Here is a 27,325-nt window from a genome sequence, read left to right on the forward strand (position 1 = left end):
ATCAGGTTAGTCCTCCGTCTGAAACTATACTGGCTGATTAATATCCCTCATTTTCCCAACTAGCCAAATTTTCTTGCAATTTCTTAAAAATTGCAGGGGATCAGTTGCAATGCAAATATTGGCTGCCCAGTAGTTAAAGGTGGGATATTTGGAAATGATTCTTATTTTCAGGTGAAACTGAAAAAGACATTTTTTTTTCTTTATTCTTTCATGGGATATGGGTGTTGCTGGCAAGGCCAGTATTTGTGGTCCATCCTAATTACCCTTGAACTGAGTAGCTTGCTAGGCCATTGCAGAGGGCAGTTAAGAGTCAACCGTGTTGTGGGCCTGGAGTTACACGTAGGCCTGACCAGGTAAGGATGGCAGATTTCCTCCCCTAAAGGACATTAGTGAACCAGATGGGTTTTCGCGACAATCGATGATAGTTTCATGGCCACCATTACTGAGACTAGCTTCCAAACCCAGATTTCCTAATCAAATTTAAATTCCACCAGCAGCTGGGGTGGGATTTGAGTCAGGGTCCCCAGAGCATTAGCTTGGGCCTCTCGATTACAGTGACATTACCACTATGCTACCGTCTCCCTCAATAACAATCAAGTTATTTAACTCCCAAAATTAATGCATGCTGTTTGCAAGTTTAAAATGATTAAAATAGTCCAAATATCCTTTATTAATAACACTGAGTTGCAAACCACACAGCTTTACATTTGCAGGTGAAAAGGACTGCCTCAAACTAATTTCACTTTGATCCTTGTAGCAGCACAGAGGGGATATTCCAATCACATCAGTTTGACTCAGTCCCAAAGGGTATAGTAAAGGCTGAACCAAATTGTATTTATTTTCAATAACTGATAATTATACTGGAGCAAAAGAATGAAACCAGTAGTTGGGCAATGCAATGTTTTACTCTGCAACACTTAAAATAGTCTTGACCAGAATACATTCCAAAATCTTGGGATTTTTGCCCAATTGTTTTTGATGATGGATGTATAACATGTTTCTGTCCCAAAGAGCCATTCCCACCGCCACAGCATGGAAACATTCAACCAATGCACCACAGGCAGGTGCAAAGTATTCTAGGTCTTGCTGTAAGCATAAAAATTCACAACAGGTACCAAGTAACTAATATAAAAAAATTAAAAGTCATTTCTAACAAAAGAATTCATTAAAAACGCGTGAACACGAAAAACCCAAGGTCTGAAAGTTTGGTCCTAAAAATGTATACACTGCTTATGAATATGGACAGGACATGAACATTCCAATACACACTTTGTGTATAAATGGAGCAGGCATATTTACTAAGCACTAACATTGGAAGCCCATCTTGGCCACAGGTAGTGGAACTGATAACCAGGAATGTTTCACTCCTGGCAGCTCAGTAAGCTTATCCAGCGAGTAGCTGAGCAATGCTTGTAAAAAGAATCCCGGTTTCAACCTCAATCTGTGCTGAGATAACCCGTTTTAGGGTAGTTGTACAGACGTGGCTCAGCGCCATTGAAAACAGGAAAAGAGAATGGTCAGGGAATCCATCTCCTGATAGTTGTCCAGCAACAGCTACCAAAACTGCACCTTGGCTGAGGTCTGGATCAAGTTGAATGTAATCCCCCTGTGACCAGTCCACTGATATTTTATATAATTGCTCATTGCCAGAGGAACAACATCCCAGCAGGATGTAGCATCTTCAAAGGGAAAGACGACAATTGGACTAAAGGAAATTAGGATTAGGTTGAAGTAAACTTGATTACAACAACCCTACCCCCAACTTCCTCTAACACCCACGAGCTTAAAATTGGTTAAACATGCTGAGATACAGTTCCATGGGCATTTGTGACTATGAAATACCTTCCAAATGGTCATTCTCCATGCAAGCAGCTGGACATAGGCCATCTATGGTTATCTGACCGCATGCCTATCACAACCATGGTTGGAATTCATTCTCACCTATTGTTTGCACATGTTACATTTCCAGCAGGGATGGAAATCATGGAGCATTTTTCATGATCCCTCTCCAAGAATGTTGAGGGTTGTGTGTTAAAGTGGCTGGGATCAACTAATTCAGGAACCAGGCCTGCCTGCTTCCCAGTCTTTCTGACGCAATAATATATCATGCAGCACATCTACTATGTTGCTGGATGTTTTTTTCCCTCTGAAATGGCAGTAATAAGCCAGGTACAATAATTTTGGGCACACAAATTAAGGAAACTAACAAAAAAAGGCCAACACAGAGCCACTGAATTGTTACGGTGCAGAGGGAGGCTATTTGGCTCATTGTGTCTGCACCGACTCTCCGAATGAACATTATGACACAGTGCCATTCTCCTGCCTTTTCCCCACAGCCTTGCACATTGTTTCTATTTAAATAATCATCTAATGCCCTCTTGAATGCCTAAATTGAACCTGCCTCCATCACACTTCCAGGCAATGCATTCCAGACCCAATACACTCGTCGTATGAAAAAGTTTTTTTCTCACATCGCATTGACTTCTTTTGCACATCACTTCAAATCTGTGCCCTTTCGTTCTCGATCCTTTTACAAGCGGGAATAATTTTTCTCTATCTACTCTGTCCAGCCCCCTCACGATTTTGAACACCTCTATCAAATCTTCTCTTAGCTTTCTCCTCTGCAAGGAGAACAGTCCCAACTTCTCCAATCTATCTTCATAACTGAAGTTTCTCATCCCTAGAACCATTCTTGTAAACCTCTTCTGCACTCTCTCCAATGCATTTACATCCTTCCTAAAATGTGGCACCCAAAACTGTACACAATGCTATAGAGAAGGTCTATCTAGTGTCCTATATAATAACAAAAAACTACTGCGGATGCTGGAAATCCAAAACAAAAACAGAATTACCTGGAAAAACTCAGCAGGTCTGGCAGCATCGGCGGAGAAGAAAAGACTTGACGTTTCGAGTCCTCATGACCCTTCAGCAGAAGGGTCATGAGGACTCGAAACGTCAACTCCTTTCTTCTCCGCCGATGCTGCCAGACCTGCTGAGTTTTTCCAGGTAATTCTGTTTTTGTTTTAGTGTCCTGTATGTTCAGTATAGCCTCTTTGCTCCTGTACTCTATGTCCCTATTAATAAAGCCCAGAATACTATATGCTTTATTAACTGCTCTCTCCACCTGTCCTGCCACCTTCAATGATCTATGCACTTTTATACCCAGGTCCCTCTGCTCCTGCACACCTTTAAGAATTGTACCCCTTATTTTATATTGCCTCTCCAGGTCCTTCCTACCAAAATGCATCACCTCACACTTCTCTGCTTTGAACTTCACCTGCCACTCCACCAACTTGTCTATGTCTTTTTGAAGTTCTACACTGTCCTCCTCACAGTTTACAATGCTTCCAAGTTTCTGTATCATCCGCAAACTTTGAAATTGTCCCCTGCACACCAAGATCTAGATCATTAATATATATCAGGAAAACCAAGGTCCCAATACTGACCCCTGGGGAATTCCACTACAAACCTTCCTCCAGCCCAAAAAATATCCATTACATTACAAATATCCATTACTCGCTGCTTCCTATTACTCAGCCAATTTTGTCTCCATGTTGCTGCAGTCCCTTTTATTCTATGAGTTATAACTTTTCTCACAAGTCTGTTGTGCGGCACTGTATTGAATGCCTTTTTGAAGTCCATGTACACAGCTCCAAAAATTTGACAATCAAAAAACACTGATATTGAAAGCAAGTAAATACACTGCTTGTGCAATAGAATGCAGAGTGTAACCTTGATTCAAAGAATGCTGGGTCAGTTTATGGAAACCTTAAAAGGGAAGCAAATGTTGAAGACACAAGATTTAATTTCATGGGGAGTCTGGAGACCACCAACCCCCACCACCCCAGCCCCAATCCACAAAAAGTTTTGACTAGATACTGTTGATACATTTGAAAAAAAACACATTGGCGCAGTGCACTCAATGTAAAAGCACAACAGCAACTTTCAAAAAGGAACTAGATATATACTTGAGGGAAAAATTTGCAGGGCTGTGGGGAAAGATAAAGGAGTGGGACTAATTGGCGGCTCTGGCAGAGAAGCCAGCACTGGCAAAATGAGCCGAATTAAAAAACCTTTTATGTTGTGCTATTCTACCATTTTTAAAGATAGGGAAAACAGCCTTTACTGTGCAAGTATGCTGTGCTATATCTGATTTACCTTCTGTATGCTAAAGCTAGGGGTACAAAGCAGGAGCATTATCTCCCAAAAAGCTTTCTTTGGTTCAAACACAAAAGTTCACCTTTCCCAACAAATATGGAAGTGATTACATCACTGATAATCAAATAATTCAATTGGTGAGAAACAGTAGAACAAAGTTTGCATAATTGTAAACTATCTGGTTATATAACCAGATTAGATTAATGTCTCAACATTACTCCAGGGTGCCTTATTTTTAAGAGGATTTGTGGGATCCACTTTCCTGTGCTGCTTTATACTATTTTGAGTCCACTTATGTGCTAGTAGGAGCTGGTGAACTTAATGCCAACTGCTAGTGCACTCTGGGTCATTGATGCATGACCAAGTTCACACTGAAGAGCTAACCAGAAGTTTCGGGAAGCAATTAAATCAATCAGAATTTCTGTAGCTAGAGTGTTTAAAGAGCGTTTTTGAAATTACAAATTTTGAGCCCTGCTTTACACAATATATTCAATGTGATAAAACAATACATAAGTGTACAAGCTGTAGCAGTCACCTGGGCATGTGGGACTGATCTCTGGAGAAAAATAAATTCAACTGGGGCCAGATTATTCATGTCCATAAGACCATAAGACATAGGAGCAGAAATTAGGCCATTCGGCCCATCGAGTCTACTCCACCATTCAATCATGGCTGATAAGTTTCTCAACCCCATTCTCCCACCTTCTCCCCGTAACCTTTGATCCCCACACCAATCAAGAACCTATCTATCTCGGTCTTAAATACACTCAATGACCTGGCCTCCACAGCCTTCTGTGGCAATGAATTCCATAGATTCACCACTCTCTGGCTAAAGAAGTTTCTCCTCATCTCTCTTCTAAAAGGTCTTCCCTTTACTCTGAGGCTGTGCCCTCGGGTCCTGGTCTCTCCTACTAACGGAAACATCTTCCCCACGTCCACTCTATCCAGGCCTTTCAGTATTCTGTAAGTTTCAATCAGATCCCCCCTCATCCTTCTAAACTCCATCGAGTATAGACCCAGAGTCCTCAAACGCTCCTCATATGTTAAGCCTTTCATTCCTGGTATCGTTCTCGTGAACCTCCTCTGGACCCTCTCCAGGCCCAGCACATCCTTCCTGAGATACGGGACCCAAAATTGCTCACAATATTCTAAATGTGGTCTGACCAGAGCCTCATAAAACCTCAGCAGCACATCCCTGCTTTTATATTCTAGTCCTCTCGAAATAAATGCCAACGTTGCATTTGCCTTCCTAACTACCGACTCAACCTGCAAGTTAACCTTAAGAGAATCCTGGACTAGGACTCCCAAGTCCATTTGCACTCCAGATTTCTGAATTCTCTCCCTACTTAGAAAATAATCTATGCCTCTATTCTTCCTACCAAAGTGCATGACCTCTCACTTCCCCACGTTGTATTCCATCTGCCACTTCTTTGCCCATTCTCCTAACTTGTCTAAATCCTTCTGCAGCCTCCCCACTTCCTCAACACTACCTGTCCCTCCACCTATCTTTGTATCATCTGCAAACTTAGCCAGGATGCCCTCAGTTCCTTCATCTAGATTATTAATGTATAAAGTGAAAAGTTGTGATCCCAACACTGACCCTTGCAGAACTCCACTAGTCACCGGCTGCCATCCTGAGAAGGACCCTCTTATCCCCAGACAGCCAATCTTCTACCCATGCTAGAACCTTGCCTCTAACACCTTAGGCTCTTACCTTACTGAGCAGCCTCCTGTGCGGCACCTTGTCAAAGGCCTTCTGGAAGTCCAAGTAGATAACATCCATTGGCTCTCCTTTGTCTAACTACTCGTTACATCTTCAAAGAACTCTAACAGATTTGTCAGGCATGACCTCCCCTTGATGAAACCATGCTGACTTTGCCCGATTTTACCATGCACTTCCGAGTATTCTGAAATCTCATCCTTAATAATGGACTCTAAAATCTTACCAACGACCGAGGTCAGGCTAATCGGCCTGTAATTTCCCGTCTTTTGCCTCACTCCCTTCTTAAACAGGGGGGTTACATAAGCGATTTTCCAGTCCTCTGGGACCCTCCCTTACTTGAGTGATTCCTGAAAGATCACCACTAACGCCTCCACTGTCTCTTCAGCTATCTCCTTCAGAACTCTGGGGTGTAATCCATCTGGTCCAGGTGATTTATCCACCTTCAGACCTTTCAGTTTTCCTAGCACCTTCTCCTTGGTGATGGCCACCATACTCACCTCTGCCCCCCCGACTCTCTTGAACTTTGGGGATGTTACTCGTGTCTTCCACCGTGAAGACTGACGCAAATTACCTATTCATTTCCTCCACCATTTCTTTGTTCCCCACTACTACTTCTCCAGCGTCATTTTCTAGCGGCCCAATGTCCACTTCTGCCTCTCTTTTACCCTTTATATATCTAAAAAAAACTCTTGCAATCTTCTTTTATATTACTGGCTAGTTTACCCTCATATTTAATCTTCTCCCTCCTTATTTCTTTTTTAGTTGTCCTCTGTTGGTCTTTGCAGGCTTCCCAATCCCCTGGTTTCCCACTGCTCTTCACCGCATTGTATGCTTTCTCTTTAGCTTTTATGCTGTCCCTGACTTCCCTTGTCAGCCATGGTTGCCTCGTCCTCCCTTTAGTATGCTTCTTCTTCCTAGGGATGAATTTTTGCTGTGTCTCCCAAATTACTCCCAGAAACTCCTGCCATTGCTGTTCCACTGTCTTTCCTGCTAGGCTCATCTCCCAGTCAATTCTGGCCAGCTCCTCCCTCAAGCCTCTGTAGTTGCCTTTATTCAACTGTAATACCGTTACATCTGATTCCAGCTTTTTCCTCTCAAATTGCAGGGTAAATTCTATCATATTATGGTCACTTCCTCCTAAGGGTTCCTTCACCTTAAACTCCCTTATCAAATCTGCCTCATTACACATCACTAAATCTAGAATTGCCTGTTTTTCCAATAATTTATATAGATTTTTCTTTTCCCACCTATTTCCATTATTTTTAAATGTATTTCCATCCATTGTTTTATCTCTACCTTTTAGCCTATTACAATTCCTTCACCCCACCCCCACCAGGGCTATCTGTACCTTGCTTGTCCTGCTTTCTACCCTTAATTAGCACATTCCTTAGATAATATCACCACCTTCAACACCTCTTTGTCCCTTTGTCTATGACATCTTTTGGCTATCTCCACCTATCACTGGCCCTCTATCCAGCTCTACTTGTCCCACCTCCCCCTTAAACCAGCTTATATTTCACCTCTCTTCTATTTTTACTTAGTTCTGTTGAAGAGTCATATGGACTCGAAACGTTAACTGTGTTCCTCTCCGCAGATGCTGCCAGACCTGCTGAGTTTTTCCAGGTGTTTTTATTTTTGTTCTAGAATTGCCTGTCATGTCCAGGCATAACAGACTGATTTCTGCTTTGAGGAGCAGCCAGTGAGTGCACTGCATGACAAATGTCTTGTTTGTCTTGTGCAACAACAATAGATAAAGAGAATCAACAGCATGGGAGAACAGCATGTGCATGTTTATTTTGCAGATTGCTCTGCACCATTGTTTTGAGAGTAAAACCATTTTATAAACATTCATGGGGCACATTTTAAACTTGCACGTGCATGCCCTGAAAATTAGTAAGAAAAAGTACATTCTCTGAAGAGACTGTTGCCTTAAAACAATAAATCCCTTAAACTAATAACTCTTATTTAATAACTGACAGTGTTTCTTTTTAATTATTTAGTATATATTGCCAAGGGAATAGGGCACTCATTTGGTTGATAACATCCTGTAGCTCAAAATAAACATGTTTAAGGTTCATTTCTCTACAAAGCAGCTTAAATACCCACACAACAACTTTCAATGTCATCATCTTTCCAAATTCCATTTCTGTGTAGAAAGGAACTATTTATCTGTAGTGCACCCCCAGTGGAACAATTCTCATTAATCCATCTAGGTCTATATTTTTAGTCAAAGCTATTTGTGGCTGAAAAATATTACACAATATCTGCATACTTAACCACACACAAATCTTAGTAGTGTGCGATGTATAAAAACCTGACAGCTAAAGGTTAACACTTATTATAGGAAATAACTACCAACTTTATAAAAAAACCTTTTTTACAGCCTGAGAATATCCACCGTATAGTACACTATCTCTACATCAAGTGATAATTCGCACCTCAACAATAACAATTTGTATTTATATAGCACCTTTAATATTGTAAAATGTCCTAAAGAGCTGCACAGGAGGATTACAAAGCAAAATTTAACACCAAGTCACATAAGGTGATATTAAGGAAGATGGGCAAAAGTTTTGTAAGAGAGACATGTTTAAAGGAGCATTTAAAGCAGGAAAGAGAGGCAGAGAGGGTAAGAACTTCAGGGGAATATTCAACTCTACAGCTGTATGGCTTATTGCATCTCCAAGTTTAGCCTTTCTTATGGTCTCTCCAAATGAGGTTCACAATTAATATTGAATTATTTGTATGTCAGCTACCTTTCTGCATTTTGTTTGGCCAGTCCTGTGCTCTTACACCTACAAGGTGCTGGAATGAAAATTGCCCTAAGTGAGTCAGCGTGAAAGTGGCTTGCATCCTATCCAACTGGGTTAGATTCAAAGCCAGACCCAATAGATGAATGGTTAATAAAAACAGAAAATGCTGGAGAAATTCAGCAAGTCTGACAGCGTCTGTGGAGAGAGGAGCAGAGTTAATGTTTCGAATCCAGATGACCCTTCTTCAGAGCTGATCTGGACTCAAAATGTTAACTCTGTTTCTATCTCCACAGATGCAGTCAGACCTGCTGAGTTATTCCAGCATTTTTTGTTTTAATTTCAGATTTCCAGCATCAGCAGTATTTTGCTTTCATCTAGATGAAAGGTTAATATGCTAAACTGCCCAAATGATGGTGTTACTATGTGGCATAGCTATGTTAACTTGTGAAACAATTTTTTATTTAATAACGCCACCTGTAGCAAATTAACTTAAGAATACATTACATCGTTTTATTTAATAGCCTAAAACTCCTTTTTAAGTGTTAACATGAGTCATGATGAATCTCGTATCTGGGTTTGATTAATGCATTGATAGGTGGTGAACAATAACAGCAGCTAGGGTAGGGCTTTACACAAAGGGAAGTGGCAAACTGACTGCTGGTTTAACCTATTATTGCATACAATCTGCATTGATCAAACTGGAAATTATGAAGTTCCTGAGGTTGCAGGCACTAAATACAATTCTACCCTTTCTTCAAATATTTGTTATATATTAAATTTGCTGTTTAAGACACACATTCCCTATTTAGGCATTACTGTACACAGTGATGCCTACAGCTGCACCACTCTACCACTCCTCCTCCTTCAGGTGCCATGCCCTAAGAGATCATTGGCGACCACGGACTTCCATCGGATTGGTCCATGATTATGACTGGCAAAGTACTGCAGTGATTTGCCATTGCCTTCTGCAGTATGGCTGACCAGGAAACTCTCCCACTCTTGACCACCTACCATCAGGGGTAGTGGAAGAATTTACAGCCTGATAATTAACCTGTCTTGGTTGTGTTATGAATCACCTTCCATGACCATCAAGTCCTGAAGTGGTACTTGAGCCCAGAGCTTCTGACCCAGAGGTGGAGGTGCTACCACTGTGGCACAAGACCTCTCTGCATATCATTAGATGCAATTAATGAAAAACTCCCAGTGTTGCACTTGCTTCAATCATCTAAGGGGGTCAGAGAGGAATTTATGTATTGTGATACATTGTGAGCAATGTATGTATTGTGATTCACAAAGCGACACATTTGTATGGGACAGACTGGATGGAGTGTGGGTCTTTTCTCGTATGTTGGCATCATTGTAGATCGCAAAACCAATAAACAGATCACCAATGCACCGAGAAGAATTTGCTTTGCCCAACTTTCCAAGAGCAAAGCCACAGGAGTTCCCATAGTAAATAACTAAAACAGTTAAGTTCACCTGATGGCTCACCTTATTAAGCTAGTACCGTGGCAATACAGTGCAGGACAGTTCAGGGAATGCATGATCTGCATTTCATTACCTGATCTTAGCTAAAGCAGTGGATAGGGGGAGAAGATGACGTCGTGATAATGTCACTGATAGGAATCCTGAGGCCCAGGCTAATGCCCTGAGGATACGGGTTCAAATCACACCATCGCAATTGGTGGAATTCAAATTCAGTTAATAAAATCTGGTATTGAAAGGTAATCTCAGTAATGATGACCATGGAACTATCGTTAAAAACTCACCTGGTTCTGTAATGTCCTTTAGGGAAGGAAATCTGCCATCCTTACCTGGTCTGGCCTACTTGGGACTCCAGATCCATACTAATGTCGTTGACTCTTAACTGCCCTCTGAAATGGCTTAGCAAGTCACTCAGTTCAAGAGCAATTAGGGATGGGGAAAAATGCTGGCCTTGCCAGCGATGCCCATATCCCATGAAAGAATAAATTTTTTAAAAACCTCAGTGTCCTTTGTTAAGGACAGGTAAATCCTGTTCTGATCAATATCTAATAGTCCCTTCTGTGAGCACAGCTGCACCAAGATAACAGCAAATATTGGCAAGAAATGCTTAAGGAGGCTCCAAGGCTCCTCTACGTGTGCAGTGAAGTGTGATCAGAGTCTTATGATCAGCTCAGAGTCAGAGCGCAATCAATCATCTCAAAGCAGAATAAAAATTGCTACGTGAAATGAAAAATTATTTTACAAGTTTTTCTGTTTCTGTTTAAAGCCCCAAAAATGCAAGTCTTCACTATCCAACTTGAGAACACACCAGAAACTCTCTCTCCTTAAGCAAAACTATATAATTAGACAATTTTGCGGCCAAAAGAGGAAATCTCTCTGCTCCCTCAGTTCAATTTGCCCTCCACTCAGAAATGGTTGCCAACTGCCAAATCTACTTCAAATTCACTCGCTCAATTTTACAGTTAACGTCAAGATTCTTGCTAAATGCAAAAAACTGCTAAAATCAAAATGGCTCTAGTGTTTCCTATGACTTCTCAAACAGCAGTGAAGCTATACACTCACTATTTATTATGCTTACAGCTGTCCAGTGACTTATTGTGGGCTTTTCCACAACAATTAAAGATCCATTTTTGTACAGTGCTCTCTCCAGGGGATCTGGTGCCTTTATGGGCAGGCAAACAGCAGCATGTCTCTTCAAACAATCAGAATGAAGAATTCTTATTGAGCCACACAGAATCTAAACCAGGAAGTGTAAGTTAGAACATTTAACTCTATGTAAAATCTTGTACAGAAAGCAAAATGAAGACAGAGAAAGAAAGATGGGGTTGAAAGAGATAGAGGCAGAACACACTGTTAAAACTTCACGTCCGCTTTAATGTACAAGCTTAACTACAGTTAACTGAGTAACTTCATGTCTGACCTCTGTTTAAATGTCGAGTCCCTCAGCGAGGTGCCAGTGTGACAAAGCTTGAGAAGGAGCAGGACAAATCATACAGCACCCCCTGAATTTGGTGTTTTACTGCACATGTGGCGCCAGTTGTTGCTCTCTTATTTACCCTGTAACAATGAATACTGATAGCTTCACCATTAGTCCCGCCACAAAATTCAGGCCATTATGTATGTACGCTTAACTTATAGAGTTGGAACTTCCTGCTTAAGTGTTTTGACAATGTTCACTTCTTTGTTATGCAGCTTGCCCATTGTACCATAATCTGTGCCACTAACCAAAAAAAAAGGCTACCCTAGCAGGCCTAAACTCTTCAAATTGTGTAAATCTTTTTTGGATTAAGCAAATCCTTGCTTTTCCTGCAAGCATGTAAATGTTTCTACACCAAATATACTCAAAATCCTTCCCATGGTCTAAACTCAATTAGTATACCCCAATTTTTTGCACTGTGCTATATTGTGTGTCTGACAATTAATTAACCATTGTAACAAAACAACTTCCATTTATATTATGCTTTCAATGTAAAAAATATGTCCCTAGGTGTTTTGCAGGCCATAAGGAGAATGGATGCTGAGCCAAAACTGGAGCACTTAAAATGAAATTAAGCCAACATCCATTAGGGATTACACAAGAAAAAACTAAATTAAGAACCACAGCTTCCTTAACAAAAAGAGATACAGCCAGAAGGGAAAATGATTTATTTCCCATGCTTAAAATATTGTGAGTGTGCCAAGGTCTCAAACAATTAGGTGACGGCATGTTTATGTAGTACAACATTTTGGGCCTTGGAGCGCTGTAAAAACTCAAATGCTTCTTTCTAATGGTGATGTGGTTGGAACCTGGGTAGGCAAGACAGCCATCACAAAATACAAAAATTATTCACATCGTGCTCGTCATACACTAACTGGTGGAAATTGTGTGTTTTCAATTACTTTTCTTATGAAAGTTTGGTTCCCTATAATTAACAACCAGTACATATAGTTACAAAAAAATCCTGTATCCTATTTTAGTGTAATTAATTGATACATTCAAACAAACTACAAGAGAAACGGCAACTAAAACAAGGTGTCCTGCCAAATCCATTAAAAATGAATGCAATCACTTCCTTAGACTTGTAAAGGAAACTTGAACAATATGGATGAGTAATGCACCAGCTTTAATCTTTACAGAAACAATATCCACTGCAATACAATAGCCACTTTTAATCCAAGTATACTTGACTTTCGACCCTGTAAAATTTTTCTTTTATTGTGTTGCAAGACTCTTTTTTGGTCATGTTGTGTATTTTCATACGTGACCTGAACAAAACATCTGACATCTGCATCATGGCCATGAAGCAAATTTGTACTATAAATATTGGCAAGGTGCCATTAGGCAGATCTAAAATTTACTTCTCATTAAAAGGTGGAGGAAGAACGATTTTCAGAACATTTGAACTAATTAGCGCCTATGGAAGTAACAGCATTGGTATTTGGTCAATTGAGAGTCATCGGATTGCAATACAATCCATTTTACTATTGGGACCCTAAACAATTGGGATATTGTCTCTCATAAGCACTGAGTGTTAATTATATTCCAATACAGAAAGAACTTTGGAATGTATTTCATTTTTCAAAATTACATATATTGGACAATTTACACAGTTTAATTAGAAATGCATTAAATCGACATTTTACAATTATGGATGACAGAAAGTTCTCCACAATTCAACATCTATTAAGAACAGGATTATTGTTACAAATCTAATTTCATAATTCATATATTTTAGAAATATACCTTTTAGTTTGGAGTTGGAATTTCGAAACGTAGATAATTGGAAACACTCGATTGCAGAGCCAGTGAATAAAACTTAAATTAAGTGAAAATCGAACAGACCTTATTTAATAAGGTCAGAGTTGGAAGTGGGGAAACCCTAAACATTGGGTGACACCCTCTCTGGACCTCTTGGTAGAAAAGGTATGTCTCAAGGCCTCTTAAAATGGGCTTTGAAGTTGGACTGTAAACTGGGGACGTTTCAATTATTCACAGTTTTCTCAGATCAAAAGAAGCTCTGAAAGCACTTTGTAAACAATGGGTTTTCTTGATGAAACCAGTAAGTCTAGTAAGAGGGCTGTTAGCTCTAATAGAGATATAAATTATTCATGTGAATAAAGGGTTGTTTTGAAGGTAAAAGTTTACATTTTGTTGGAGACCTCCCAGGCATGCCACGTTGCGATGGAAATAGGTTATGCAGGGAGGTACTTTTTTTGTTTTGGGTTTTATCTCTGTGATTTCAAACAGAAAAAAATAAATAGTTGGAATTCTAGAGGCAGCTGGCCTAGTTGCAGCTTGGAGAGAGCAGAGTTGGAATCTGCCAGGAGCTGTAAGGCAGCTGTGGAACCAGTGCAGAGGACTATTAGGAACCGGGGACTAATCCTGATATAAAAACCACTAAGCAAGAATGAGTGAAGCCTAAGATTGAGTTGAAGAGTCCACAATCATGAGATTTTGAAGGAAAGGTAGAAAGTCGTCTAGCCAAAAGTCAGTGGAAGGATCCCCATGAGATCTCATACCTCAAAGAACAGGAACACTTATGGAGAACCAAAGTGAATTCCAGAGAGCTGTGGCATACCTAGGTTTGGTCATAGGAGATGTGAATGAACCCTCAAGATTCTCTAACGTACAGGGAAACTCTTGGGTGGAAGTAAAAGTAGAATTGGGTTTAAAACATAAGTAATGATAAAATATAGTGTTAATCTAGCAGTGCTTGTTTTGTTTAAAATGTGAAATCTTGTGGCGTAGTTCTTTTAGTTAATCACTGAGAGTTCAAAGTTCTCTTTAAATGTTAACGGTCTCTACTGGGATCGTAACCCTATGTCTGATCTTCTTTGTCATTCTGCATCATTAGCCAGCAGCAAAGAAGTGATAGCGTTTTTTTTAAAAAATAGTCTGTGCAATATAAAAATAAACTGGATGGGTGACAGAGGATCACAGGTAAGAATTTAGTCTCAGGGATCAGCTGGTAAACAAGCCATCCCAATTTCTTCAGACCACCTTTTTACTCGTGCCTATCCTGTACGCTCTGAACTAACGTACAAAGTCCTTGTGTTCTCTTCCCGATATATACTGCAACGTGCACAATTCAAAATTCTAAATGCGTATTTTCTTCTTAAAAATATTTAGGAAATAGGAAACACATACCTGCCATCCTATTTTATTATATAATATCTTGACAAAACTTACATCTATCTGAGGTGCAGAGAAGTAGAGTTGGATGCAGCACAGATGTTTATCTATAGTGCAGGTCAGGAGTTGGTTCTACAAACCTAAAGTGCTACACGGTCAACCATGACTAAAGTTTGCAATACCAGTGTGACAACTTTCATCACCAGTTTCCATTATAAATGTAGGCAAATGAATTCATAATGGAAAGCATTGACACAGCAACTGAGGCGAGATTTAAATGTACTATAGATAGATGTGGAACTGCATATATTAACCCACAGTTACATATTTCAGAGAAAACACCTAGCCAGGAATAAAGATCCTTGATAGAATGGAAAGTTTTGTGTACTTCAAATTCCCTGACGACTGAGCTTTTTTGAAAACATCATCCATGATTTGCTTGCTACCCACTCAGCCGTCTTCTTCCCTTCTTAGGATTTAAACTACTACCTATCACCGAGAGTCCATTAGCCCAGATATAGTGTTTAAATCTATAAATGTATATATGTATTCAACAGAGGTAGCCTAGTCCATGGTAATACGATAATTTAGGTGATAAGTTCTTGATACTACACAAGGAGTCTAAAAGTTAAAACTTGGCTGTTGAAAATAGATCTTGATGGGAGAGACAATGGTCTTGTAAAAGGAATTGTATCTCTTCAGATTCAACAGTTCAGCAGAATAAAACTAAGTTCAACTGATTCCATCCTCCACATCTCATTCCACATTAGTCTTCTCAAATGTATTATACTACTTTTTCCAGATCACGTTAAAGCTGCCTGTAGCATTAGCCTGCCACATTCTTCCAATTTTTTTCAAAATCGTGCTATCTTTGCACTGAATATTATCTTAAGCCAAAACTATAGGAAGGTAGTCAGAAAATTCGATCTTTTCAAATCAATAATAGGCTGCCAACTGGAGCTTCCCACAAACTGTGAGAATTCCTTCATACTGGAATATGATTATCCTTTGAGACATCGAGCGATAGAGGATTATGTTATTCATCAAATGGAGGATTATAAATGATTTGTTAAAGGATTGTTCAAATTGAGATGAACTAGTCAAGAAAATATGAATATGCATGGTAAAATTTTTACTAAAGAAAAAAAATCAAAGTGAAGTTCACTGATATTTTCAAAGTTGCCTTCCACTAGGTTCATGACTAGTCGACAGTCAGTGCATGTATCTAAGTACAACTTAAGGGACCTAAGGCACAATGCCTTGTGACATGATTCCCATTCCCCTATAACATCTCATACAATGAGGTGGTGAAATTCCATAGGTTCCAGAAAGCAATGGGGGAATAAAATCAAAATATTGTGACAGGGTAGAGATACAATATGTGATTTTTTTCATGAGTGACTGTTTTAACATTTTTTCATGGGAATCTATAGCTTGTCATCATTCATTTAATTCATTCATGTGTGCTCTGCTTGAAGGCTGGTCCTGGGTTCATTGTCTGCTGATGCTTCAGCCTGAACTGTTTGCTTGAACAGTTTTTGTCATTGGTGGTTTGCCATTGTCTTCCACTCTTAGGCAAGGCAAGGAGACAGATCCCAAGTCTACCTCAGCCAGAACAAAGAACGAACCCACTCTGCTGACATTATTTTGAAACACACGTTAGCCATCTAGCCAACTGAGGTAACTGATCCCTGATTGAATTGGAGATGGCTGGTCTGGAGGCTTTGAGTCATCAACAAGAAGCTAGGTTTGAAATGCTAAGTACGTAAACACGGCTGAAGAATGTGAGGTGTAAGGAAAATTTGCATTTTTAGAAAAATTAGAGTAGCTTGAATTTCAACGAGATGGTAAGCTGTTACACCTAGTCAGGAGAAGTTAAGCCAAACAGTGTTTATTTTTCCCAAAGGTTACTGATAAAATTAGTACTATGAAAGATTTATATTATGAGAAAAGTAAAGTTCCAAAGACATATCGGAACAATGGAATTTGCATTAAAAAGGGAGAAATGTGTATAAAGGAGATGAGGCTATGTGTCAGAGGAGAGAAGGCGTTCAAAGATCTAACACAAGTGCGAAAAGCCTCCAGCCTCTGTGCATCAAGTTGCTGTCTACAGAACTGAAGCTGAGAAAACGCACTTTGAATTTGACTGTCCAGGACACGTTGCTTTGCCTGGGTCTGTTTAAATATATTTGTTTTTACTGTTGCCTTAACGGGGGTGTAACTGGAAGCCAGATTAATTAGGGATTTTAGGAGTTATTATAGTAGTAATTTATAGACCTATGTATGTGCTTGAAATCTTTTCTTTTGTTAATAAATGTTTAATTTAGTTTTCTAAAAACCTCTGAAGTCATAGCAGTCTTATTACTTCTGAATTCAGGGCACACATCACAAAATAAAAAGACAAATTGAGAAACAGTTGTGACCATGTGATCAGGTTTCTCTAGTGGATTTGATCCACCTGGCACACATCACCTGTCACGTCATAACACTTTGAAACCTATTTATTACTGATAGCTATATTTAGCTGTAAACAGCGCCTTTTGATTTTTTCAACATGGTCTTAAAAGTATAGAGAAATAGTTGCATCCAGCAATGACTTTAATGTATTCATAACAAGTCTAGTAGAGTTAAAAATCCAATGCCCCATAAGACCTCGATTACAAATGGTTAGTACAAACCTAAAGCTAATTTGAAAATCTACCAGAGTTTGAAGGTGTTTATTTTTAAACAGGAACTGTATAAATTCAGCACCATAGTCCAGCAAAATGTGCTGTCTTGGCTATTCCTTTTGCTTAATTCTACATCGTAAACTTTATCTACAGTTTGTAGCCTGAGAAATGCTGTCTATCGCTGTGCTGTCAGAGATGAAGAATGTAAATTGTTAACCTGCATTACTTTTAGTGCATACCTCATTGGCACAAAGGGTTCACCCTGTAGCCTGCTGTACCAGACTACTTTGTGCTAAAAGCCATGTTTCAGTTTCATAAACAGCTTAGGCTTATCTGCGAAAACGAGCTTTTGAGCTGAGTGTGAGAAAAAGAATCTAAAGCACGCCCAAATCATTAACACCTTTTGTCACCAGAAACCTGCTTTGCAAAAATCTTAAATGATAAAATCATAAAATGGCCTGGTGGAAGATTCCCATTGTCCTGCCTGTTGAGAAAGCTGGGCATTTCAAACAAATTCTTTCAGCACGTGACATCTATGGAATCGCAAAATTCTAATCTTGCACTGCACAACACAATATTGTAGGTTAGTGCCAAAACAAAAGTTTCCTTCTTCACACCAAAACCTTTCCTGACATTAAGGTAGACTCAGGTCATAATATATAATGGCCCAGGTTTTCCGGTCAAAAATAACAGTGAGGCTAGTCACCAAGGCTGGCCAACATTTATGCATAAATTATATATCAATTCCAGGCGAGGGACAAACACTTCCCAAAGTTACAAAGTTACCATCTCAGTTGCGCCACTCAATTGTTAGTTTTGCGAAAAGGGCATTGTGCTATCCAGCTCACAAACGAAATGCATTAAGCCACCTGACACTGCTCTGCTTGCGTGGTAGATACAAACTAAACTGTCCTGAGAGAGTTATGTCCTGTCAAGGGCTTTTTTAAAAAAATGCAGTAAGAATTAATTACGACCAAATACTTTTTCTCAAACTGAAAACTATTTCAATGGTGCTGTCTGATTCAGAGAGGTTTTACTTGTTGAAAATTTTTTAAATGTTAAATTTAGTATGAAAGGTTTCTTTGTAACTTTCCTTTTATCTCTTTGTTTTTTGCCTCCCTTCATTCAAACTTCCTTTTCCTCTACTGCATTTATATCTGTTTCTTCTGCACCTGATTTTACACTAAATTCACCCACACTAACTTACATTTCCTTCTCGGTCCTTGCGCAATTTCACAATCTTTCTATCTGGTTGGTTAAGGAAGGAATGAAGCACCAACCAGAGACTTGGTGGGGCCTGGCAGGCAGCGAGGTTGGAGTGCAGCAGGACACCGGAGACCAAGTCTCGATGGGGTCCAGCAGGCTTGGGGCAGGGGTTGAGGAGTAGTGGACGGTAGCGGAATCTCAGTGCTCGGGGGAGTTGGCAGGCTGGGGTAGAGATGGGCTGCTAAGTGAGTGGGCAAGGGGTGTGTATATATGCATGTGTGTGTGGTGACGGGGAGAGGGAATGATTACAATGTTTGCGTGGGGAGCTGGGGGGTGGTGGGGAGGGGCTTCACTGAGTTTCCAGTCACCAAAAAACATGGAGAACTTGGCTGAAACCTGCATGAGTATATAAAATAATAACATTTTCACAAAGCACTTTAAAAACAGATTTTCATATTTATATGATATTATAGGGGCAAGGTATTGTCACTGGACTAGTAATCCAGAGGCCCAGGGTAATTCTTTGGGGACATGGGTTCCAATCCCACCAGGGCAGATGGTGAAATCTGAACTCAATAAAAATCTGGAATTAGAAGTCTGATGATGACCATGAAGCCATTGCCAATAGTCAGAATAACCCATCCGGTTCACTAATGTCCCTTAGGGAAGGAAATCTACCCTCCTTACCTGGTCTGGCCTATATGTGACTCCAGACCCACAGCAATGTGGTTAACTCTTAAATGCCCTCACTGAACAAGGGCAGTGAGGGATGGGCAATAAATGCTGGCCTAGCCAGCGACACCCACATCCCATGAACGAATTTTAAAAAGTATTATGATCTATAATATGTGAACTTTAATAAATTATATACAGAATGTTACTATGCTGCTACATTGTTGCTTCATTTTTGCTGGTGTCTGGGATCATGTTAATATTCAAGAGCTTTTTTAATATGTTCTTTCATGGGATCTGAGCATTGCTTGAAAGGCCAGTGTTTGTTGCCCATCCCTAATGGCCCTTGAAGGTTATGGTAAGTTGCACATGGGACCACATTGGAAAATAGTTTACGAAGCATTCTTATCGTCCTTTGATTCGCTTCGGAGTGTCGAGGGAACAGCGAGTGCAGCGCCAAGGGACAGTTTTCCTTGGAGAACAGAAGGTTGTGAGGAGGTTTGATAGAGGCGTTCAAAATCATGAGCGGTCTAGACAGAGTAGGCAGGGAGAAGCTGTTCCCATTGGTGGAAAGATCGAGAACCAGAGGGCACAGATTTAAGGTAATTGGCAAAAGAAACAAAGGTGACCTGAGGGAAAATGTTTTCGTGCAGCAAGTGGTTAGGATCTGGAATGCACTGCCCAAGATTGTATTGGAGGCAAATTCAATCGAGGCATTCAAGAGGGAATTGGATTATTATCTGGAAAAGAAGAATGTTCAGGGCTACAGGGAGAAGGTGAGGGAGAGGCATTCAGTGAATTGTTTCTTCAGAGAGATAGCACAAGTCAAATAGCCTCATTTTGTACTGTGCCCATTCTTGGATTTTATGAAAAAAATACAACCATAAAAAGATACAAAATCCAACAGCAAGTGAATATGAAGCATTTTCTATACTTTCAAAAGACTAGTATAGATACTGCCTTCATTAAGAATGGATACAAGAATGAAACATTAGAGAGGAGAAACCAAGTACACAGACGACTGGGAGAGGAAAGCACTAGATTAAAGAAAGGTTCAGAAAGAGGAGGGGATCAGACAGAGGGCAAATGTATAACAGTCTAAGATGGGTGTAGAGTGCATGGATTGATATTGGATAGGGTAAGAAAATAAAGGGGATGTTGTTAAAAGGTTGGCAGTCCTCAAAGCAGAAAAGTCACCTGCTTTGGATGGGCTGCATTTGTATAAAGTTAGGTAGAATATGTTGACACAAAGGCTTAATGGGAATCATCCACTAGGGAAGGCTAGTGAAGCACATGGTCAAAGAGAGTTCAACTGGCTCCGGAGTTCTGGAGCGGAAAGTGTTTGAGAAAAACATTGGAAAAATGATTTGGAGTTGTTTAAAAACAGAGAAATAGGTTTGTTCATGCCTAATATAATGTTCCTAGTACTGAAAAGAAATTCTAATTTACCTGTGGTGAGACACATTAAAAAGACAGAAGGAAAGCTCTTCACAGATGATAGTGATATCTGAGAACAGTGGGAAAGTATTGGAGTGAATTATTAAACCATAAAATGGATGTCAGCAAAGATTTACTGTGCAAACTTGGAGGGGTGGGGGGCAGCGGCGGGTGGAGGACGTGGAATACTCAAAAAGCAAACAGCAGCCAGATACCAACGTGGGCTATCCAATATCAGGATTATGAACTAGAAAAGCTGTTGGATTTGATAAAATAATTGCTGATCTGAAGAAACGTGAAGGGGCAAAGAGGGAAACAGGTTTTCTTACCCCTTCTTATTTAGGTTGTGGATCTGAGGCAGCAATTATTGCTGCCACACCCCCTCCCCCCTGTAAAGGCATCAAGAGTCAACCACAGTGTGGGACTGGAGTCACAGATAACCCTGGCCAGGTAGAAGAGGTGCCCTTCTCTGCAAAACATGAGGGAACCAAATTGGTTTCATGACAACCTGGCTGCATCCAAGGTGATTTCTTTCTGCCCACAAGTGGTCAGATTTATATAATTCAATGTTACAGTTTTCATGATGACATTATGAACTGACAACTTCTAGTTTACTGGTTCAGCATCATAACCTTAAATAAGGAAGTGCAAAAGACTTCAGAACAGAGTTGTACTGTTTTCTGTAAGCTCCTACTGGTACTATTCAGACTCGGGTGGAGCAGCGAGTTATTAAACCGAAGGAATATATGGCTTTCATACTGCTGTGCAGAGAAAAAAAGCTCCAACCAAGGACAGTTTGAGAACCAAAGACAAGCTTAGAAGTAGTCTTAATGAGCAGCAAGCAGTTATTTTTCCCAATCTCTATTAATAGTTCCAAGATATGTACTAGAAAAATTGGAAAGCTAGTAACTGCCCTCAACTGCTCTCAAATGGTCAAATGTTGTGGCTCCACCACACAATGCCAATAATCTGCCTTGCCTTCAGAATTTATAAATGTTGCTTAAAAAGGCAGAAAAAGGATAGATTTGATCCCCTATTCCTTCCGATTTAGCTAATTATAGCCAAGTACCAAATAGCTTTAAGATCCCCAGATCACAAAGAGGGAAAAGCACCAGTCAGGGTTCCTATGCTTCAACATCCATCCAGCAATCTCTTTTCACTCATATGGTGGTACAAAAGCAGGCCAGGGACAATTCAACAGTGACATCTGCCACAAACCAACCGCCCACTGACATTCACAGTCCTGACTCACACATCAAGAACGGAAGAGAAGCCAAACAGCAGCCGGCCAACCTAATTCCTGTAACAGGTTCGGGAAAGGGATTGTTAAAAAAAGAGGAAAAAGTCTCAAATCCGCAAAAGCCATCAGCTTTTTTTATTAAAGGTTATTTGAACGGAAGAATCTGTTAAAGTTTAATCTTGCTAGAAAACCACCAATCAGGCAAAACAAATGCAATTGTTTTGCTGAATATTCAGCTGCAAAATTCAGAGCCCTGACTAATGCTCAAAGAAATGGGAATTCAAGTTTTGCTTTAAAATAACAAACAGTCTTAATTGGATTAAACCGATATGTGTTAACAGCCAAGATGATGCAAAGTAAAACTTAGAATTAGAATTTCTTTTTTAACTTCAAACACCAGGTTCCAACTAGCAAATCAGGAAATCTAGCACCCATCAAACTACAGAACATTTGCTGAAGTTACAACTATATGTTAACTCTACCCTCCCCCCAAACACATTTCCCCTGTCTTTGAATGGGAATTTAAACCAATTTTTGACCATTCAACATCCTGGGGGTTATCATTGAACTGAACTAGACTAGCCATATAAATACTGTGGCTACAAGAGCAGGTCAGAGGCTAGGAATCCTGCCATGAGTAACTCACCTCCTGACTCCACCAAAGCCTGTCCACCATCTACAAGGTACAAGTCAGGAGTGTGATGGAATACTCCCCAATTGCCTGGATGAGTGCAGCTCTAACACTCAAGAAGCTCGACACCATCCAGGACAAATCAGCCCGCTTGATTGACACCCCTTCCACAAACACTCCCTCCATCACCGACGCACAGTGGCAGCAGGGTGTACCATCTACAAGATGCACTGCAGGAATTCACCAAAGGCTCCTTAGACAGCACCTTCCAAACCTACGACCACTACCATCTAAAAGGCAAAGGAATACCACCATCACCCAGAAGTTCCCCTCCCAGCTACTCACCATCCCGACTTGGAAATATATCACTGTTCCTTCACTGCCACTGGGTCAAGATCCTGGAACTCCCTCCCTAACAGCACTGTGGGTGTACCTACAACACATGGACTGCAGCAGTTCAAGATGACAGCTCACCACCATCTTCAAGGACATTTAGGAATGGGCAATAAATGCTGGCCCAACCAGCGATGCCCACATGCCTTAAAACAAGTTTTTTTTAAAAATCAAGAATTCACCTAAATTCAGCTTTTACCATAAATTCACATTATGCACTTGTAACCATGGTGATAAACATCCAAGATTTTTCTGTCGGATTGGGTACTAGTTAATTGTATTGGCCTTTGCCCGTTACCTTAACTTTGCACTCGATGTCCTGCTTAAGGTCAGGGAGCTGGTTTAAAAATGAACTGCGTAAATGAGCAATGTAATATTGTATACAAGTCTGGAGCCTGATGCTAATGACCTGAACTCTGAACCATGTATGGTGGACTCATTAGTACTAACTGTGAGTGTATTTGGTGCGTGCTATGTTGTAATACTTAGACACCATTTTTCATGTCCTCAATACATCCCAAAATGCTTCATATCCAATTATTTATTTTGAAAATAAAGATTACTGCTGTTATGTGGACAAACAAAGCCAGTTTGTGCACAGTAATGAGATCAATATATGATGGAATGCTGAACAAGCCACCGGGATAACTGTCCTGCCCTTTTTCGAATTATGCCATGCAATCGTTTACATCTATCTGAACTACACACACAGTCTTGCTTGGTTCATCTAAGAGACAGCATCCCCAACAATGCCTCAGTATTGCCCTGAAGTGTCAGCCTATCTTATTTGATTAGATTTCTAGATTGCACACCAACTCGTATTTATATAGTGCTTTTAAAAGAAGATTCATATTTATATAGCATCTTTCACAGCCTCAGGACATCCCAAAGCGCTTTACAGTCAATGAGCTGCTTTTCAAGTACAGTCACCGTGGTAATGTAGGAACTGGAGTGATTCATTTTGGCAGGAAGCACATGGGAGACACAACATAAAATAAAGAGGACAATTCTCAAGGGATGCAGGAGCGGAGGGACCTGGGAGTACGTGAGCACAAATCATTGAAGGTAGCAGGGTAGGTTGAGTGTGGTTAAGAAGGCATACGACATCCAGGGCTTTATCAATGGGGCCACTGAGTACAAAAGCAAGGGAGTTATGATAAACTTGTATGAAACACTGGAGTATTGTGTCAAGTTCTGGCACCAAACTTTAGGAAGGGTGTGAAAGCATTAGAAAGGGTGCAGAAAAGATTCACCAGAATGGTTCCAGAAATGAGGAACTTCAGCTACCCAGATAGATGTGAGAAACTAGAACTGTTCTCTTTGGAGAAGAGTAAGTTGAGAAGAGATTTAATAAAGAGGTTAAAAACCCTGAGAGGTCTGGACAGAGTATTTAGGGAGAAACTGTTCCAACTGCTGAAGGATCAAGAACCAGACGGCACAGATTTAAGATGAGTGGCCAAAGAAGCAATGGCGACATGAGGAGAAACTTTTTAAGCAGCGAATGGTTAGAATTTAGAATACACTGCTTGAGAGTGTGGTGGAGGCAGATTCAATCATGACTTTAAAAAGAGCATTGGATTCATTATCTGAAGAGGAAATATTTTCAGAGCTATGGGGAAAAAGCAGGGGAGCGGCGTGAGATGAATTGTTCTTGTAGAGGGCCAGCACAGACACAATGGGCCAAATGGCTTCCTTCTGTGCTACAACCATTGTATGATTCTATGAACACCACAAGACAGAAGCATAATCAGATAAAAAGGGTCATCAAGCCAAAGGGATTTTAGGAGGATTGACCAAAAGGGTCTTAAAGGAGATGGGAGGATGGGGATGGTGCTGAAAGGTGAAGGAATTTAGTGTGGCAACTCCTGGAGCCAGGGGAGCTGAAGGCATGACAACAGACAGGGGAGCAAGATAAGGGATTTGTATGAAAGGAGTGCTCTGATCATGGGGAATTGTAAGGCTGGGGAATTTGAAAGATAGGGATGGGCGAGGCCATTAAAGAATTTAAACATGATGGATAAAAATTTTAAATTGGCGTCATTGGAGGGCTGGAAGTCAATATTGGTCAGCAAGGATGACTGATAAAAGAACAAGTCTTAGTGTGACTTAGGATATGGACAGAAATCAAGAGCTTTAAATGAGCTAGATGTAGGAAATGTGACAGTCAATTTGCACACAGCAAGCTCTCACAAACAGCAATGTGACAATGACCAGATGATCTGTATTTGTGATGTTGATTGAGGGATATAAATTGGCCAGGATATTGGGGGTAAACCCACAGCTCTTCTTCAAAATGGTGCCATGAGATCATTTACAATCGCTTGAGAAGGCTGATAGAGCTTCAGTTTAACATTGAAAGACAGTAGCCCCAAAATTGCAGCACTCCCCCAGTTCCGTGCTGGCCCTGGTTTTTGTGCACAAGTCTCCGGACTGGGCATGAAACCCACAATCTTTTGACTCAGAGATGAGAGCGTTACCAACTGAGCCACTGCTAAACCACACAAGTCAAACAGACTAGCCAAGATTCAAATAAAAGATCCTTTTACATTCATCCAACAGCGTGCTTTAAACACCACGCTTGTTAGGACAACCTCTACAATGGAAGGCTGCTGTTGTAATTCAAAAGCAGTATTGGCCTGGGAACAAGCCAGCTGCAAGATATGCTAGAAATTGTACAAAACAAAAACACCCATCACCGTACACGGGAGTTTCAATGACATTCATCAACTACTCAAGCTTTACTCTAGTAGGCTATATTCTGTGTTTGTACATTGTGTTACAGCTTTGCAAGTCCCCTTTAGGTATGCACACCTCTACACAAATCCAAGGCCAAGGTGGCAACTGAGATAATGTTTTTTTTCCCCTCTTTACTCCCCAATTTTCATTCCTAAACGAGCTACTTCTTGCTAAATTAGTCCTATGTTCGAGAAGCCCTTGTTCTCATGTGAACCTTGATATTCAGTGTCAACATGCTATGTTATTGTGTGGGAGATCGTAACAAAGCTCAATCCTGACATTACCTGACATACGTCCAAAGGTGTTTCCTGTGTCGTTGCATAGCCCCAGCAGTAAAGCTAACCCTGAGGAGCTGAGACTAGCTGTAGGGGCAAAGTCAGCCAGGATTTTTTTTAAATTCTTTCATGGGATGCAGGGGTCACCTGCAAGGCCAGCATTTGTTGCCCATCCCAAATTGCCCTTGAACTAAGTGGCTTGGTCAGCCATTTCTGAGGGCAGTTAAGAGTCAAACACATTTCTGTGGGTCTGGAGTCACATGTAGGCCAGGCCAGGTAAGGATGGCAGATTTCCTTCCAGAAAGGACATTAGTGAACCAGATGGATTTTTACAACTATTGATGAGGAAAGCTAATAGAATGTTATCATTTATTGCGAGGGGAATTGAATACAAAAGTAGGGAGGTTATGCTTCAGCTATACAGAGCACTAGTGAGACCACATTTGAAATACTGTGTACAGTATTGGGTCACCTTATTTAAGGAAGGATGTAAATGCGTTGGATGCAGTTCAGAGAAGGTTTACCAGACTAACACTTGGAATGGGCGGGTTGTCTTATGAGGAAAGGTTGGACAGACTAGGCTTGCATCCGCTGGAGTTTAGAAGAGTAAGGGGCGACTTGATTGAAACATATAAGATCCTGAGGGGACTTGACAGGGTAGATGTAGAGAGGATGTTTCCTCTTGTGGGAGAATCTAGAACTAGGGGTCACTGTTTAAAAATAAGGGATCGCCCATTTAAAAAGGAGGCAAAATTATTTCTCTCAGAGGGTCTTGAGTCTTTGAAACTCTCCTGAAAAGGCGGTGGAAGCAGAGTCTTTGAATATTTTTAAGGCAGGGGTGGATAGATTCTTGGGGTCAGGGGTAGGTAGGATGCAGATTTGAGGTTGTTATGAGATCAGCAATGATCTTGTTAAATGGCAGAGTAGGCTCAAGGGGCCGATGGCTCCTTGTTTGTATGATAGTTGAGGTTAGCTTCATATTCCAGATTTATTAATTGAATTTAAATTCCACCAGTTACCATGGTGGAATTTGAATCCATTTCCCCAGGGCATTAACCTGAGCCTCTAGATTACTAGTCCAGTAACATTACCACTATGCCACCATCTCCACAGGCCAGGGGGCAGCACAGCACAGATCAGGGAACAACCAGATCATCTTACTGGAACATATGCCTCAGTTACTCACCTGCTGAGATGCCTGTACCATCTTTACATACTGTTTTGCGCTGGGTACAGAATGGAGCCCCCTGCCAGTTTCACTTAAATCCAGGATGTCAGTTTAACCTAAATCTATGAATAATTAAGGTGCCACTCTACTTCTGATCATTCCATATT

The 27,325-nt window shown here is 40.5% G+C and overlaps 1 protein-coding gene across 1 annotated transcript in view; it reads right to left on the minus strand.

The window, feature by feature from the left end:
• Nucleotides 1-27,325, minus strand: part of cgnl1 (cingulin-like 1) — a 140,672-nt gene that overhangs the window by 112,266 nt on the left and 1,081 nt on the right. The gene's annotated exons all lie outside the window — the stretch shown is intronic.

Source organism: Cetorhinus maximus, chromosome 26 (genome assembly GCF_964194155.1).
Source record: "Cetorhinus maximus chromosome 26, sCetMax3.hap1.1, whole genome shotgun sequence".
Lineage (NCBI taxonomy): Eukaryota > Metazoa > Chordata > Chondrichthyes > Lamniformes > Cetorhinidae > Cetorhinus > Cetorhinus maximus.